This window comes from Podarcis filfolensis, assembly GCF_964270895.1.
Source record: "Podarcis filfolensis genome assembly, chromosome: 4".
Taxonomy (NCBI): domain Eukaryota; kingdom Metazoa; phylum Chordata; class Lepidosauria; order Squamata; family Lacertidae; genus Podarcis; species Podarcis filfolensis.
In genome coordinates this window covers 4,153,528-4,171,996 of record NC_139607.1, presented here as the reverse complement: position 1 = coordinate 4,171,996, position 18,469 = coordinate 4,153,528, and the positions used below count along the sequence as shown (strand labels likewise).

The 18,469-nt window shown below is 42.8% G+C and overlaps 1 long non-coding RNA gene across 1 annotated transcript; it reads right to left on the bottom strand.

Annotated features, from left to right (window-relative positions):
* Positions 1-2,983: 2,983 nt before the first annotated feature.
* On the bottom strand, positions 2,984-16,879 carry LOC310761316. The gene is made up of 4 exons (XR_014547373.1): positions 15,805-16,879; positions 14,983-15,090; positions 9,395-9,589; positions 2,984-4,738 (listed from the first exon to the last, which is right to left on the bottom strand). It is a non-coding gene; the product is annotated as an uncharacterized lncRNA (long non-coding RNA).
* Positions 16,880-18,469: the final 1,590 nt, after the last annotated feature.

The following is an 18,469-nucleotide window of genomic DNA, read 5'->3' as shown; positions in this document are numbered from 1 at the left end:
GAAGAGGTGCATTCCACAGTATGAGATCCTGTGATCTATTATACCATTAAAATGTTCTTATTTCTCTCCAGAGTGTTAGAAAAACATTTGCTGATCAATAGACTAATAACAGCTTATAAGCAGAAACCACACTCTTAATGTTTGCAGGTAGAAGAAATAAAAAGAACACTGATAGCTTGTATTAAACTGGCCACAACTTTATTGAAGAACATTGTGGAGTGGAATGGTTATAACCTTTTCTGTGAAGCTGCCTAGGAAGACTGTGTAGGAAAGGTCCTAGAACATATAATTCAACAGTTGGTCTATGAGCATTTAAGAAAAGGATGCTGTGATTGCTAAGACTCAGCATGGGCTTCTCAAAAATAAGTCATTCCAAACCAATCACATTGCTTTTTTTTGATGGAGTTGCAAACTTGGTGGATCAGGGGAATGCTGTGGGCATGTTGTATCTTGATTTTAGTAAGGCTTTTGAGAAAGTGATATTCTTGCGAGGAAGCTAGTAAAATGTGGGTTGAACAAGGTAACGGTTAGGTGGATTTGTAGCAGGTTGACTGACCGAACCCAAAGAGTACTCATCAATGGTTCCTCGTCTTCCTGGGGGAAAGTGACAAGTGGGGTGCCGCAGGGTTCCATCCTGGGCCTGTTGTTGTTCAATGTCTTTATAAACAACTTTATAAATAGCTCATCAAATTTGCAGATGACACCAAACTGGGAGGGGTAGCTAAGAACTGGGCCATGTGCCTTTTGGAATGTTGCCAAGTAAGAATCCAAATTGAGATTTCAAAAGTTTATAGTTAAATGAATGGCTTGGCTTGGATATAATGTGGAAGTGATTATATATCCCACCTTCTCTGTATTAGTTGCCTCTCCCAAGAGGAAATGAAGAGCTAGTAAGACCCTTGTAAAAAACTTGAGGGTGACAGAAATTCATGGCCAGCCTTTGCACAATAAGCTTAAAGCCTTGCACCACAATTCCCAAATAACATTGTGGCTTGTTTCTTCCCTTTGTTATAGGTTTTGTCACATTAGTCTGTAAAGGTGGGGAACTTTTATTATGTCCAGCCAATTCTTAGCAAACTGCTTTTATTTGCGAATTAATATTGGCTTCCTAAGTTAGACCCCCCCCAAAAAAAATATTGCAGCTGAAAAATCACAAGTTAGCATCATTAGACATCGTTGCACATACACTCTTTCAAATCACATTCTTTGGTGTGATTGCAGTACTATGTTAACAGGAATACTCACTGTCATGTCAAAAACTACAATGCTCATGCCAGCTTATGTTAGGGTCAAAGGGCCCTGTCACTTGCAGGTCTCTGGGAAGATCACCCTAAGAGACAGCATTCTGCTATTTTAAGCTAAAAGGGACCACCTTGTTTACTCTGCATTGTATACCTTGTTACCTTCCTGTTGGAGAAAGTTGCATAATTCAAATCCCAATCCCCTACCCTTGGCTAATATTTCATTCCATTTTTATTTCTAGCTCCCAGCTTTGCATTAAAAAAACAACAACTTTTGGGTTCACAGTATTAATCTGCAAAGAAGGGAGGGATGTGAAATTGGAAGGGAATCTGTATTTTTGTGACACAAAAGTCAGATGTTTGGTACCATGGGTATGGAGCATGTGAAACAGTTCTCTCCACTCCCAGATGCCAATATGCGCTGGTCTGGTGATTGAGTAACATTATTCTGAAAGTCGAAGTAGTACACAGGTAGGGCTCCCTCTATGTCAGTGATGGCCAAACTTGGCCCTCCAGCTGTTTTGGGACTACAATTCCCATCATCCCAAGCTAACAGGACCAGTGGTCAGGGATGATGGGACTTGTAGTCCCAAAACAGCTGGAGGGCCAAGTTTGGTCATCTATGTGCTCTATGTGGACAAGAATCCTGATTGACCTGGGCTACCATCCCCTATGTATGGAAGTAACTTTCAGACTCATGCTGAAAAAATCTAACACTATTCTAAGTTGCATCAACAGACGTATAGTATCCAGATCAAGGGAACTAATAGTACCTCTCTGTACTACCTTGGTTAAGCCACACCTGGAATACTGTGTCCCATTCTGGGCACCACAATTTAAGAAGGATGTTGACAAGCTGGAAGGTGTGCTGAGGAAGGCAACCAAGATGATCAAGGGTCTGGAAACCCAGCCTTATGCAGGATGGTTGAGTGAGCAGGCTATTGTTTAGACTGGAGAAAAGGAGCCTGAGAGAAGATATGATAGCCATCTCCAAATATCTGAAGGGCTGTCACATGGAAGATGGAGCAAGCTTGTTTTCACCTGCTCTGAAGGGTATGACACAAACCAATGGCTTCAAGTTACAAGAAAGGAGATTCTGACTCAACATCAGGAAGAACTTTTGGACAGTAAGAGCTTTTTGAAAGTAGAACATACTCCCTTGGGAGGAAGTGAATTCTCCTTTATTGGAGGTTTTTAAGCAGAGGTTGGATGGCCATCTCTCATAGATGCCTTAGCTGAGATTCCTGCATTGCAGAGGGTTGAGTTCCTTCCAATTCTATGATTTGCAAGTCTGCCAAGGGGTATGGCTGGTAAGTACTTCCATGTCTACTGGGCAGGAGTAGCCCAAGCATTAAAAAAAAGAGGGCCCTGCAGCCATGAAGTGTTTTGTACTGCTGAGAGGTGATTGCAGTCATCAGTGCAGGCTAGCAACTTGGAACAGTGACTGCAGCAACTATATTTAAGGCTCTGAAGGCAGGTTTTAAAGGCACTGTGAAATGAGATTAATTACTTGTTGATAATTCATACATCTGCTTGATTTGTTAGCTAGTAGCAAAATTTTGTTTTTATGATTAATAAATAAGAGCTTTAGATACACCAGTGTTTAGTCTTCCAAATTCTGAGCTCTGACCACCTGAAATAAAAATAATTGTCCATATTTGTGAAAGTGCCCAGGAGTGCAAACTTGGAAAACCCACTCAAGGAGGTGAGAAACACAATTCACCTACAACTTTCTTTAAAAAAAACTATGAATATATCTTATACTGAGTCAGGCCATTGGTCTATCAAGCTCAGTGTTGTCTTCTCCATTTGAAACTGGCCAGATTCTGAGGCAAAGGTCTAATAAAGCGCTGCTAGCCAATATCCTTTAATTGGAGATACTAGGAAATAATTAACCTTGAGATTGCTTGCATGCTTTACTGCTGAGTTATGTCCCCTTTACAGAGAACAGGGCAAGATGTAAACATGACAGGTATCTGTGAAGTGTCAGAATATTTAAAATCAGCAGTCACTGTGTCCCAAGAATAACTCTGGTGATGCTGTCACGTCACTTCAATTACTGCGTCAAACTGATAATCTGAATTCATTGAGCAGTAAAAGGACTTTTATAGAGGAGAAAACACAAACCACCAAACCAACACCACCACCAGTTTGAAGAGGCACTTAAGTATTATACATGAATGCCTATAATGTATAATACTATTGCTTTGTCTTTGACCACCTCTCAGACATGAAGGTACATTAGAGATTTCATGGCATATCGGCCACTTAGGCATATTGCGCCAAACACTGAAGAAATGCATTAGAAACCTAGGCATAATATTACACTTCACTGATTCCATGATGTTTCAGCATTTGGCAGTGCAAAAAGATGTATTTATCTTCTGCTGGTGGGCAGCTGGTGACCTCATATTTTGATTTCAATATAGCTTACTTTGATTCCTCAGTCCAGCTCAAAGCTTCATTGGGCACACTACAACTATTAGGATAGATGCCCTGGGCACACTCTGTCTAATAGCTGTGGATATTCTCTATTCATTTAGGCCTTTATAATCCCATGCAGAACTTTTGCCAACAGCAAATGGGCATCTTAACCCAAGAATGAAGGCATTGGAATACAGCTTTACTAGATACTGCATGTTCTCATAACAATTCAGGACAAGTAAACATGCCCCTCATCAGACAGAAAGTTGACAGGTATCTGTGAAGTGTCAAAGTATTCAAAATCAACTGTTACTATTTCCCAAGAATAACTTTGGTGATGGTGTCATGTCACATCAATTATTGCATAGAGGCCTTCCTTTTATAAATCAGATATGATTTCCCATGTGCCCATTAGCTGATTGCCAGCTCATATCAACAGTGTCAGAGTAGTACACTATGCCAAGTTGTAGAAACATCTCTGACTACAGCATACACAGTATAAGATTTAATTATTTTTTTTAAAAAAAGAACAGCCAGTTAAAGATCCACAAATCTCAGAAATGGGAAGCTAGCACCGATACCTTAAGTGAGTGCGATCAGCAAGAAATCGTGCACTGTCACAAATGGTGCAATGCTTGCAACCAGCCTTCCTTTGCACACACATGTTTAATTGGTCTTTCAAGCCTAAATCTAGATGGGGAGGATGTACTGCCAAGGACCAGTAAAGGGCCCCCTTGCTCCTGTATTGTTTTACAGAGCAGCTGAACTTTTGGCCACTTCCATTAATCCATTTATATTTCAGCACATTTGTAGACCAGTGCCTCTTCCCTTCCAAACGGCAGGGACACGCAAAATATCAGGTTAGACAATTAAGCTCATTTATCTTAGCCCACGCATCTTTTCTATTGCAAGTGATGCAAGAGAGTGCAAATTGAAGCAGAGAAGTGGGGTACCGGAAGAGTGTACTTATCAATTGTTCTTCTTTTCAGCTTGCCACATTGTCCTTCCCAGCCTGTTTTATCCGCACCAAGCAGCTCAGGTTCCAAAGCAAGTCCAGGTGTCCTGATGTGTTTCTGTTGGTGGAAATGTCAACACAATACTGATGAAACCGATTCTGGTAAAGCCAGAAACACATAAAACATAAAGTATAAGTATAAATACTTAGGATTATAAGGGAGGAAGTTTTCATTGTTCATAAGCTGTGTTTCAATGAACATCCTGTTTCAAGTGATTACATGTTTTTTGTGAACATTTACATATTTAGTTACATTTTTTGTGTGTGGGCTGGCTAAACCCTCTTGATTAACCCATAAACTGCACTGATACCTTTTACGTCACATCATCAGTTGCTGTTCTTAAAGAGATTAACAATTATTATTTTTACATGGTTTATTTGCTGGTCTTTAGTTAGTCCCATTTTTTTGTCACGGCCTTTTTAATTTAATTGTTTTAAACATGTTAAAATGTCACACAAGTGCTTTTGTTACTGAGTTTCTACAGCTATGTCAAGTTGAATACTTATGATTTTCCTCAGTAAGACAATTCAACTTAAAAAGTATTGGTCCTTAAGAAACTCTTTAAAGTGCATCTTTTCATGTGCTCTCCTTTTTCTTCATCCCTCAGTGACTTCAACATGTATCTCAGGGGCAACCTAAAGCTCTCCAAATGTCGTTGGACTCCAGAGGTGAAACACTGTGACTGAAAATGTTCACAAACAATCTTTTTTTAAAGTACTTGGGGCACTTTCAGGAGGGCAATTCTATGAAAGTGCCATATTTGTACAGAAAACATTTGGTTAAGAACACTTTAATCCGAAAATGTCCTGCATGTAACCAAAATGTATTGACACTTGATTTGCACTATTACAAAAATGGATGTCCATACAATTCTTTAAAGGTAATTCTACATATATCCTAATTTAGAATCAAAGTTTCCAGGTAGAAATGCATATGAAATCTATTTTAGATTATTTTCTGTTTCTATGATATAGGTGAAAATATATTAATAAACCGACATGGGGAAGGAGATAGTTACTAGTAGTATGGCTGCAAAATTTGTGTTGATGGATGTAGCAGCAAAATGGATAGTAATAATGATAATAATAATTTTATTTATACCCCACCTATCTTGCTGGGTTTCCCCAGCCACTCTGGCTGGCTTACAGTATATCTAAAAACACCCAACTGTTAAAAACCTCCCTATACAGGGCTAATAGTGTGTCACTAGAGATGTAAAAAGCAGAAAGGTAATTTGGGGCCTAATAATATTTGACAGGGTCATATTAATCATACTTTTCTTTTTTTATTTTACACTCACTGAAATTAAAAAGCTAGAAAAACTGTCATTTTGTTCTCCTAATCAGTTCTAAATTTCTATTCTGGCCACCCTGACTGGTGAAAGCATTCTTAGGTTTCAGACAATGGTATTTCCTAGCCCCACCTGAAGACACTTGGGATAGCACCAGGAAGTCTCTGTTTGAGCTATGCTCTTTCTTTCCCTCACCTCAGATAGTTTTTAGCACAAAGCGTGTTCTCCTTCATAGAGAGCACGTGTTGCAGTGGGGTCTAGCAAGACATCCCACTGTTGCTGGGCGGGTAAAGGTAGTTGGCCATCATTGCGATTGGGCTCCTCTTGTCATTGGGGAGAATTTGATGTTGCCATTTTGTGATTGACAGCTAAGAAGTCTTATATTCTCTGCACACAGTGTTGAGCTTCCTCTTTTCGCTGTGCACATCGGATCATCCGCCCACCCTCCCTATATTTAGGGTTGTTCGCTTGACCTTGCTATGCCTGTCATGGGGTTGTCTGCTCTTGGGGCAGGGGCCCGGTAGGAATTTTGTCCATTTGGCTGATTGGCTGGTGCCATTTGGTTTTTGCCTACTGCGTAGCAAATCGTCACAACTTGTAAGGTTGCAGTTAGGCATTGGTTAAAATTGGTTGGTGGAGGGGTATGGATTTGACTGTGCCTGCCCCTCCAAAATGCTGCTGCTGCTGCTGCAAGGGTTTTCCGTTAAAGGAACCCAGGGGCTCCCCATGCTTTTGTCCGAACCCCTGTCAAGGGGCTAGAGCCACACAAGAGCCCCTGGGAGCATTTGGGGAGAGGTGAGGGCATGGTACCCAGCTCCATCTTTCTCCCCAAAATGTTTTCCCTTTCTGACTTTTGCAGGTGTGCAAATGTCAGTCTGTCCCCGTGCGGGGTCAGATAGTTGCAACCAATGCCTAAGCAACCACTCACATTTCTTGTATTTTAATAAAGTTGCGGCCAAAATTATGCCAAAAACCTTAACAAAAATTCTGTGTGAATTGTGTTTTATTGGGCTGGCTTGGGGACCTTGATACGCAACTCAAATAAATAAAGAATGGCAGTTGACTCTGTTCCTTCTAATTGTCTAATCCAGTGTTTCCCAACCTTTTTCCGACTGTGGCCCCCTTCTGACCTTGTTTCCTTCATGTGGTTCCCCCCCCCCGGCATAGCCAGTGGGGCAGAGGGGCAGCTGACCCCCCAAATAAGTAAAAATCAATACAAATCAGAGGTTCTCCCCCCTCAATAAAAGCCTGTCCCCCTATCAAAAATCCTGGCTATGCCCATGCCCCCCCCCCATCCTACTGGTAGAAAAGAAGCTATTTAAATGTTTTGTTTGCAAATAGAACATGTTTTATTTATTATTTATTTATTTAGAATGTATACAAAATACAATTACATAAAATGATAGGAACATAATGAAATATTGTTGAAGCAGAAAAACATAGAATGATGCAATCATACAGCTGGAAGACGCTGAAGGTCATCTTTCAGGTACAACCCCCGGGAACGCAGGAAACTCAGCTAAAGCATCCGGGACGGACGACCATCCAAGCTCTGCTTAGAAACCTCCGAGGAAGGAGAGTCCAGAACCTCCCGAGGGAGATCCATCTTCCATGTATTATAAAAAGTAAACAACACTTATTTGACCCCAGTTATTTGACACGGAGGAGGAAACCTACAGAAACAGTGCCCCCTCCCCATTTATGCATTTTTACCTGTGGCCCCCTTGGAATATCCTGGGGGCCCCAGGGGGCCATATGGCCCCCAGCTGGAAAACCCTGGTCTAACCAATTATAATTTTCATATCTGTTTACATTATAATTCACATATATTTGCAGATAACTCTTTGAACAATTGAAACAGGTAAATTACAAGTGACGAAAAGCAGGATCTAGCATTATTAGAAGAAATCAAAGCTTTCCATTTCCTATAACATTTCCCTATAGGATTCAAATTTTATTTGTTTTCCTGCCTGGGTTGTTCTACTTATTCTGCCCTGCTGTCTTCATGGAACCTGGAGTAGCATACTACTACTACTACTACTACTACTACTACTACTACTACCTATTAAATTTATGTACTGCCCTTCATCCAAAGATCAAAGGGCAGTTTAGAGTATTTGGTTCCCAGGCAGACAAGCATCCAAGCCCTGAACAGATCCAGACCTACTTTGCTTTCACATGGCGGTGGCCTCTTGTACCTGAAGATTATGCACCCCAAATAAATTTGTCCCCATACATTTACCCTTGCCAAATATAAAATTGCTCTTACTGAAACCCTATGCTGCAATCCTACTCTCAACTGAACTTACTGTGACTTGCGTGTCCCCAGGCCACCCCTCAAATAACTTCACACATAACACGTAATTTTAGTTTTGGTTTTTGGGCACTATTTTGGCCACAAGTTTATTAAAATACAAAATCAGTGAGTGGTTGTTTAGACATTGGTTATGACTATCTGTCCCCCCGCCTGGGACAGAACTGACATCCCAAGGTCCGATCGGTAGCCAGTAGAAGGGAAAGTCAAACTGGGGGTCATTTGAGCTAAGCGTCGGACCCACGCCGCTCACCCCAGCAGCTCCCCGAAAGCTTGCCGGCCCGGTCCCATGACAAGGATTCCCATGACAGGGATTGGACGAAATCATGGCAAGCCCCAGGATTCCTTTAATGGAATTCCCTTCAGCGCAACGGGAGGGGCAGGCAATGCCTAACCTGACCCCTCCACCACCAGCATATTATAACCAATGCCTAACCACAACCTTACAAGTTGTGACGAATTGCTGAGTAGTAGGCAAAAACCAAATGGCACAGCCAATCACCAAATGGCAAAATTCCTACTAGGCCCCTGCTCCAAAGCAGACGACCCCATGACAGGCAAAGCAAGGTCAACCGGAAAAGAGGGCGGGCGGGCGGGCGGGCGGGCGGGTGATCCGATGCTCTCTGCAAAGAGAAAGAGAAACCAGAGTGCACCAATATTTAAAGACTATGGTCCCACCCACCCAATTTCCAACATACAATTTGCCCCAGCAACCCGGTTACCCAATCATAGTGCCAGGCAACAACTATTAACCTGCCTGGCAACAAGAGGCCTGGCCTGGCGGCCCACACCACAACACGTGCTCTCATTTATTGGAGAACACGCTTTACCAATGTAACTTCCACATCATAAGTTTAAAGCACATGGCTTCCCCTTTTCTGGGAACTATTTTTTATGGCTGCTGGAAATTATAGCTTTGTGGTGGGTAAACAATAATTCCCAGGAAGCCATGACTATTAAAGTGGTATACATAAATGTGTTTTAAATGTATGGTGTGGATGTGACCTAAAAACCTATTTAGAAGCATGATTTTCATTGATTTATCTATCAGTTAAACCAACCAGAGCTTGCACATTTAGAGGGGTTGGGGCTTTTCTGCACCAATTACCTTGTCATTTGTTGATTCTACTTCTGGATAATCAGAAACCATCCATTAGCTTGCAATAGTGTCTGCTTTGAAGGATTGCATCTGGCAAAACTGCTTTTGTGGGTCAAACACACACACTCCAGAGGGGCAGTTGGGGCAAGAGGGTTCACTGTGGATGGGGTGAGCTTTTGCCTTTTCAACCGTATTGTTCTTTTCCTGGTGGGAAAGGATGGGTTAAATTAAAAGCAATAAATAATGTTCCTTGTTTCTTGTAGCAGGTGGTGGATGGCTTGTAAACCAGTCCCATCATTCCCTGCAAGGGGGGAAGAGGATTATAGTGACCTGCTGGGATCCTCCAGTCTTTGCTGGACCCCACGGTAAAAGATCTTTGGGGGGGGGTGGCAGCCAGTGGAGGGCTCAGGGGGAGAGCTGGATCGTTGTGGAGGCAACTGCTTGGGTTGAACTGTGCCCACAATTCTCATAATTTAAGACGGGATTGCCTGCAAAGAAATGTTTCATTGTGTGAAACAGAGAAGCAGCAAGCAGCAATTTAATGTAGGGGCCCTTGACCACAAGCAGCAATTTAATGTAGGGGCCCTTGACCACAAGCAAGTCCAGTTGCCGCGTCCGCCCTCGGTATTGCACCCTGAAGGTCCCCACCCCCATTGTGGGGACCTTACGTTTCTGGAAGTCCCGGAGGGTGAATGGGGCCGGCCTGAGCTTGGGACCCCCAGTAGGACACAGTTTCCTTAAGGTCCTTGCCGAGATTATGGATAGAGTTGAACACGTGTCAAGCTCCATGCGGCATGGGGCCCCCTCTATCTGTACCTCTACATAAATTTTCTCTACGTTGGGGTGGGGCAACTGGTATACCTGGAAGTCCGTGAGCTCCGTCGAGTTGCCTTGGTGCGTTGGGCCCCGGGACCTGGGGCTCTTGGATTGGTCATCTGATGCCTGGCGTCGGGTGGGCCGAGCTCGACATGCCCGGGCGATGTGTCCCAATTTTCTGCACTGCCTGCACTCTGCGTTGCGGAAACGGCAGGTCCTCCTCTCGTGACTTTCCCCGCAGCTTGCGCAGTTCCCTCCTTCTCGTCGAGGCAGCTGTGGTATGTGGGCTGCTTGAGTGCGCTGCTGTACTCGGTGAACCTCCTCCTTGTCAGATCCTGAGTCGTCGGTGAGGTCTTTGTGGTGGACCCTCAGTTGGGACGGCTGGCTCGGCCGTGCCTCTTGCGTCGACCTCTCGGCAGCTTCCGTTGCCAGGGCCTCCTCCAGAGCGACCTGGAACGTTAGGTCCTTCTTAGCGTAGAGGCGTCGTTGCAGCTTCTCATCCTTCGGGCCACCGACAAGGCGGTCACAAAGCATGTTCTCCAGCTCTGAGAAGTTGCAGAACCGGGCAGCTTGGCGGAGAGAGGTCACAAACCCAGTTATGGTTTCCCCAGGGGCTTGCCGCTTTGCGTAGAAGGCATTTCGACGAGCCACCACTGAGGGCTGTGGCGAAAAGTGCCCCTTCAGCTGTTCCATTATTGTTTTGTATGGAACAGTAGCAACGTCTTCAGGCGCAAGGAGAGCCCGGGCGATTTCAAACGTCTCCTCTCCGCAGACGCTGAAGAATATTGCCCTCTTCTTGGCGTCTTCTTCATCGGTGACCCCTTTGGCTTCTAGGAGGAAGGTGAAACGGGAGGCGTACGCTTCCCAGTCTCCAGATGCTGGGTTGAACGGCGAGAAGCTGCTGTCGGCTGCCATTCTGAGTTCCTTGTGTCCCGGAGCTGAAGCCTGGATACACGGTGCGAGGCAGCGGTGCGGCAGGTGGCGGTGCTGCGGTGCTGTGTGTGGCAGTCAGCTCAGCGGGATCCCACCTTCGTCGCCAGTGAAATATACTCAGAGTCGCAAAGTGATTTCATGCTCTTTATTCAGCTCATAGTGGTGAGGAGGAAATGAATGAAAGTCCCCTCAAAGTATCTGCTTTATATACATTATTTACACAATGGGCTGCACATGATTGGCTAATTCCGGAATTCTACTGTAAGCCAATCAGGTTGTGGATTCACTTCTATCTGGAGCATGATTGGGTGGTTCCTGCCAACCAATCATACTGCTGCATTGTTCTAGGAACAATCAGACTGCTGCATTCTGAATCCTATTGTTCTAGGACCAATCAGACTGCTGCCTTTTGGATCCTATTGTTCTAGGACCAATCAGACTGCTGCAGTTTGGATCCTATTCAACTCAGTATATAACAACAATTAACTATTGAACTGATAATTCTGCATGAATAGCATGGAGGAGCTGGCAAACACCATGCATCACATGAAGCTGCCATTTACAGAATCAGACTGTTGCGTCGTGTGAAGACCCCCAAACTCCCTCCAAAATAAATCACACAGGACACAGAATATTTGTTTAAGATTTTTGGTGTTAATTTAGCCACAACTTTATTGATTACAGCATGTGAATGGTTACTTAGGCATTGGTTCGGACTACCTGCACCGGCAGAAACAGGACTGACAACTGGAACCTCCAGAGGTCAGTAAGGGAAAACATCCTGGGGGAGCACAGAGGCTGATTTCCACCTCTTAGTTCACCCCAGATGCTCTCAGGAACTCTGGCTTGGCCCTACCCCTGAGAGGCGATCAGACAGAGCAAATTGTGCCCCTGGATTCCTTTAACGGAATTCCCTAGTAGCAACAACAAAAAATGAGGGGCGGGCACAGCCAATCCATAATCCCCTCCACCAAAGAATGAACCAATGCCTAACCGCCAACCTTACAAAGCTGTGAAAATTTGCTACACGATAGGCAAAAACCAAATGGCAGCAGCCAATCACCCAAGTGGCAAAATTCATACCGGGCCTCTGCTCCAAAAACAGACGACCCCTAGACAGGCATAGCAAGGTCAAAAACACAACCTTAAGTTATAGGGAGGGAGGGAGGGAAATCCGCTGCATGATGCGAAAGAGAAAGTACTTCACCTCGTGCAGCCCCTAAATAGCCCCTTAGTTGCCAATCAAACCCAAACCGACAAAAAATTTTCCCCAGTAACAAAGAGGCAACCAATGAGGTGCGGAGGTCATCCAAACGGGCCCGCCCCAGCAACAAGAAGGCAGTTTGGTGATCTCACCGCAACACGTGGCTCTCCATGATTTGGAGGACAAGATTTAGCCTACCAATCATACTAGGACTTCGTATGCACAGACTGCTTCTCTGCAGCCCCGTACTGAGGAGAGCGGGGGGGGGGGGAGGGTGAGGTTATGTACTGAGTAGCTAGTAACAACCAACCATCCAGGCCATTACTGCTCATTTAAGAAAGTATTTTCTAGCCATCTACGGTGATTGGGAAAATGTCAGCAAAACGGAAGCCTTACTTGATAGCCTTAATTTCATTATTCAATTAAAAACAAATTATTTTAATGGTGTTTTTAATAGACTTAACATTATCTTCACATTCTGCTAAACTTTGAACTAGGCGTTATGTGAGCAAACATTTGGCAAATTACCAATCTCATGTGCAATATTAAGTTCTGTGTTTTTTAGAAACTGTCGTTCTCCTCCTCCTCCACCCCTTTCTCAGAATTTAGTCATGAGGTGTATGTACAAATGTACTTACATTTATAGAGTACCTATATTTATGCTATATGTAATCACATAAAACCATAATGCTGTTGGCTCCTGGGGTTATTTAAGTGGTTTTTGTTTTTTATGTTAGGATTGCTGGTTAGAATGAATAGATAATGTGATCATAAAAGTAATTTTAGACAGCCAAGGAATGCATTCAAGATGACAAATACCTTTTAAATAATCCCCTTGGAGTCTTTAGCTAAAAACATGATACAGCTTTCTTTTATCATTAATTGAGCACATAAGGAAGTGTTTTAAACATGATTCCCACTAGGAGTTCAGTTAATCTCTGCTAAAGAACTGGATTTAAAGCATGCATTCTTAAGCAGCTTACAACTTCAGTGAATGCAACTATGCCACTATGGTATTAGTTCTGCAAAATATATGTTCATTTATAATGGGACTGCTTGTTTTATGAAACGTTGGATCACAGTTTATTGTTAAAGTCAGCACTGAAAAGAAAAGAAAATATGTGGTCAAAATGTATGCTATCACGTAACCCAAGCTGATTGGACAACAAGCAAAATATTATTTTGAAACATTTTCCAAGTATTGAAATGGTAATACACCACTATCACTGTGCAAAGAAATGCTTTCAAGTCTGAAAGGAGTAAAAGATTTAGACCAAAGGATAGTCAAAATACATTTTATAAAAGTTCAGATCACCCAGGGTGAAGAATTCACCTGCCCACCACAGACAGAGATGGCTTTACAGTGCTCTGGAAGGGAGATAAGGCAAGTTAGATGTAATGGGCAAATGTGTCTCATACCATACATAAATGTAGATGGAATCATGTTACGCAACTGTGGGCACAATGAACTTCAGTATGGAATGAGATGCTTAGGATCCAGCAGATCTCCAGCTGAGACAGGAGGTTCCTGGTGCTGCTGGGCTACCGCAGCTTAGCTCTCTGATCCTCAGGTCAGTCAAAGATATGCTGGCGCATCTCCCCATCCAACTTAGATGAGCCCAGCAAATCACAAATGCCATAAGCCCTAAAAGGGGAGCCATCCAGGGTCATGGTGGTGGTCAGACTGGGGATGGGGGGGTGTTGGCTGAATCCTAAGCCAATTCAGCTCACAAGACTGAATTGCATAAGTCAAGTTGGCAGAAAGGGTGCTGTAGCACAAACATTATTTTAAAGGTCTGTTTTGCCTCTGCCAGACCTATGCTGATTCAGACAGCAGTAGCCCTGCTGATGAACCAAGTTTGGATCTGGTGTAACTTTACACTGGTTTAACTTAGACCAAATTGCTTTTGCCACTTTCTTGTGTACAGGATTTCTCCACGGAACATTAGTTCATGAATTTACTTGCCAGATTAAAATTGTTATGTATTCAGTGGTTTGTGTTTGCCTGAGCTTGAATCTGGACTAAGGATTCTGAGCTCCTGTGTTCTGATTCAATACACGATGTCCAATCACAGAACATTTCAGGATTTGGGCCTCTGCCATTGGCCCTTGAAGTCTGAGTCGTGATTCACAGCTTGGAAATTTAGACAGCCAATCACGGTGAGAGTGGGAGTGGCCCAGGCTTTCAGGAATGTATATAAGCAGTTGCTTTGCCCCTGTTTCCCAGTTATGTAGTTCAATAAAAGTTACTGCTGTTATCGCTGTGTCTTGCCTCGTGGGAACCCACCTACACCTCAAAAATGATTACAGATTGCAGGTCTAATAGAAATATATACCATGGCTGTTCCCATGAACAACTGTGTTTGGAGAAGAATGTGAAGACCAGTAATATCCAGGGGGTTTTTTCAGCCAGAACTCGCCAGAACTCAGTTTCGGCACCTCCCAGGTGGCCTCCATTGCCATTATAAAAGAACAAGGGAGGTGTTCACGGTGAGTTCTGGCACCTCTTTTTCTAGAAAAATAAAACTGGTAATATTTATATGTCACAAAAATGAGAATCACAGAATGTATCTTGGGCCCATATTAAAACGAAAAGAAAACAGTGCTACAAGGCTTGGATTCCCTTTGCTGGGACTGTACTTACCCATGACAAAAGCAGGGGGGCTATGGTGTGGTCTGAAGTCCCATAAAGACACCACTTTGATATTATGGATCTGACCCATGCATGGACAGGAGACCTCCTGGAAATTAACTGTATGAAAAAAGTAGGATACTAATATAAGAATATAAATGTTTTATACTAAATTATTTTCTCAAAATTTTGGATTTCCAAAAACAGAATTAAGAATATTTAGTTCACCTCAAATTCCATGTCCAGAGTGCACTCTGCTGGTTGATGGTTTGCAAGGTCATGGATCTCAGATTTATCTCATAGGTCTTCAGTGTGACAACAGGATTTGATATGAGCATTTCCTTCCATGTGGGGTTTCACCATAAGTGATAGGAGAGGGTGAATGAGGATTCTCCTACTGATGTGTGCAAAGTTATTCAGACTAGGAAACATAACTCAAATTTATATTTGTACTTGTGCTTGTTTCTTCTGTGGGAATTAGGAAGTTTTAGGAGTTTTCATTTACAAGCTATTTGTTTTTCTCCTCTCCTTCAAATGCCCTCTCAAAACTCTTCTTTCCTACAGGGCCTTTGGCTTATCCTGTTAATCCTCATTCTCAAATATAAGCAAGCTGTAATGCATTTGTCCACATCAGTCCTGTCACTGCTCTTTTCCCCATTGTCTGTTTTAAATGGTAAGCTTTCAGGGGAGCAAGGAACCCCTCTATTTTTGCCTATGAAATTTTACAATCTGCCAGTACATAGTTGGTGCTGTATAAATATGTATTTTTTTGGGGGGTGTTAAAAATGCAGATTAATGTGGAAATGGAGTGGATCTTCCAAACAGAGGCCTTACATTGCAACTGGGTCATAAACATCCCAATTCTTCCTGTGTGTTTTGCCAATCAGCTTCCACATCTTCTCGTGAGTCCTGGATATTCTGCTGCTTGGATTAGCTAAAAGGATAGAGAAAATCCATACACAGAAACAAACAGCCGAGGCCTCAGTCAGTTGTATCAGAAGGTTATGATATAAAGTATGAATTCATTTAGGAGAGGAGTGGGGAACTTCAGGCCCACGAGCCAAATGTTGCTCTCCAGTCCTCTGTATCTTTGGAACTCTTCCTACGCAACACCCTACCACATCATCACCCCAGAATACAGCCCCTCTCCTATCTTATTTCACCACACATGAGCATTTTTACCTGGCTGAAATGTGTCCTTGACCTCTGATAACGTCTTATACTTGCCTGGGTGGAGGGTAGAGAGGTGGGTGGTTGGGTGCGCACATCCCAGCCTACTGCATGTAAGAATTTGGGCACAGGGACATAATTAATTCTGATAATGATGAATGACACTTGCAGTGCTAGCTGGTGGCAGAGTGATTTGATCTTCTGTTTTTAACATTGTCATGGAAATTACTTTTGGTTTTGCAATACACACAAAAACAGTGGGGAAAATCATTCCTACACACACACATTCTGTGAAGATGTGAGCAGGAACTTTGTACGCCTTGTGAAGTTCAGTGAGACACCATAGGTAAAGTAAATAACAGGCAAAAGCAAGGGAAGGTGCCAACCTGAGCTCCCTGGAGGAAGCATGAAATATACATGCAGTAAATAAAAACAGATTTGCCCTATGTTGCATAAATATATGTAAAGCAGCTGAGATATACAGACAACTTCAGAAAGAATGATCAGTGAAGCACACGGGGCAGGTGCTGCTTGGTAATAAGGCAAAAACATCTGTACAAGCAGGAAGGCTCAACCTAGAATCATAGAATGACAGAGTTGGAAGGGAACATGAGGGTCATCTGGTCCAAGCCCCTGCCATGCAGGAATGTTTTGCCCAACGGGGGGCTCAAACTCACAGTCCTGATATAAAAAGACTCAAGAATTCCTCTCTTCACAAGGATAGAGAAACAAGTCTGTTCTTTTTTTGTGTCCAGTGGCGTAGCGTGGGGGGTGCAGGGGGGGGCCGGCCGCACTGGGCGCAACATCTGGGGGTTAGGGTTAGGGGGCGCAATTCCACGGGTTAGGGGGCGCAAATTACTTGCCTTGCCCCGGGTGCTGACAACCCACGCTACGCCACTGTTTGTGTCACTTTCTTTTATAGCAAGAGAAGATCAGAAAATATTCCTCTATGCCACACAAGAGGCAAGGATCCTAATTGCTAAAAACTGGAAAAAAGAAACTATGCCAACAAAAAAGGAATGGCAAGAAAAAACTGTTAGACTATATTAACTGGCTAGATTAACAGAGGCAATTAGAGATCACACTAGACAAGAGTTTCAAAAAGTATGGGGGAAATGCAGAGAATACTTCACAAAACAGTGCCCTAAAATACATACCTGGACTTGTTTTGATTAATGTATGCAGGAGACTTTGTGGATATTTAAGTTATAATTAGAAAAATCTTAAGTATTCATAAAGGAAACAGCTTATAAGAAGAAAATAAGGAGGCCAGATACAGGATAAAGGAAGTCTTTTATTTGGTTATTTGTATTGTTGTATGTTATGCTCACTGTATGTTATGTCCACGTTTAATGAGGGTGGATTTGTGTATTAGGGGGGTGGGGGGGTTGTGTTATGTTGTAAATAAAATTCCAATAAAATTAAAAATTTTGTGTCACTTTCACATGTGTTCATTCATAAGTCTGTTCTGTCCTATTTCTGCATCAGTCTGAACTTTTTTTAAAAAAAATGCTCACACAAATTCACACTGGTTTTGACCCCTGAAATGTAACATTTTAAACACCTTTTAGTAGGGCCTGGGTCTTTTCTTTGCTTGCTTTTTGAGCTTAAGAACTGTGTTCCAGTTTCCACTTTAATTCAGGAAGCATAAATCAGGCTAGTTTATTTTAAAATAAAGACCATACTAAATCCTTGAGCATCGCTAACCACCAGGGGCTTGAGGAAGGGCACAGTAAAATGTCAGGGAATACTAGATCCTAGTTTCATGCAATCTCATGGGTCAGAAGTACCATTCAGACCCTCAAACCCTGCTGCATCTTTCCCCAATATTGGAAGAACTAATTATTTTAACCACATGGGACAAAGCTGAGTTAGGGTCCTTTGGACTTTTTGCATTGCACTGTATTTTCAATGCCACTCCTGGAAATGTGAAGCTCTGATTGCTGAGAATGCCTCATCTGGAATTAGAAAAGTTATTTTCCAAGTTCAGAGAGGGAAATAAGGTGTCAGTCAATGGGACTTTTTTTAAAACAAGTCACCGATGAACAAAACCACCTCTAAGAAAATTACAAGAAAGCCAAGAAATACAAACCAAGCTGCTGCGCCCTTTATGGCTGCTTCTGGCCACTGAGAAAGCAAAAGCCGTGGGGGTAGCCTTGCATGTTCCATTCCCTAACTCGTGCCCTTGTTATTTTTCTAAACCTTTCCAATAATCTGGAAAGATGCTAGTGCCTTATATAATGCACTACAGAAAAACTGAAAGTATAAATTGATAATCATACCCAGAAACCTCAAAACACCAATTTAAATAATGCGGGCTGATAAATTA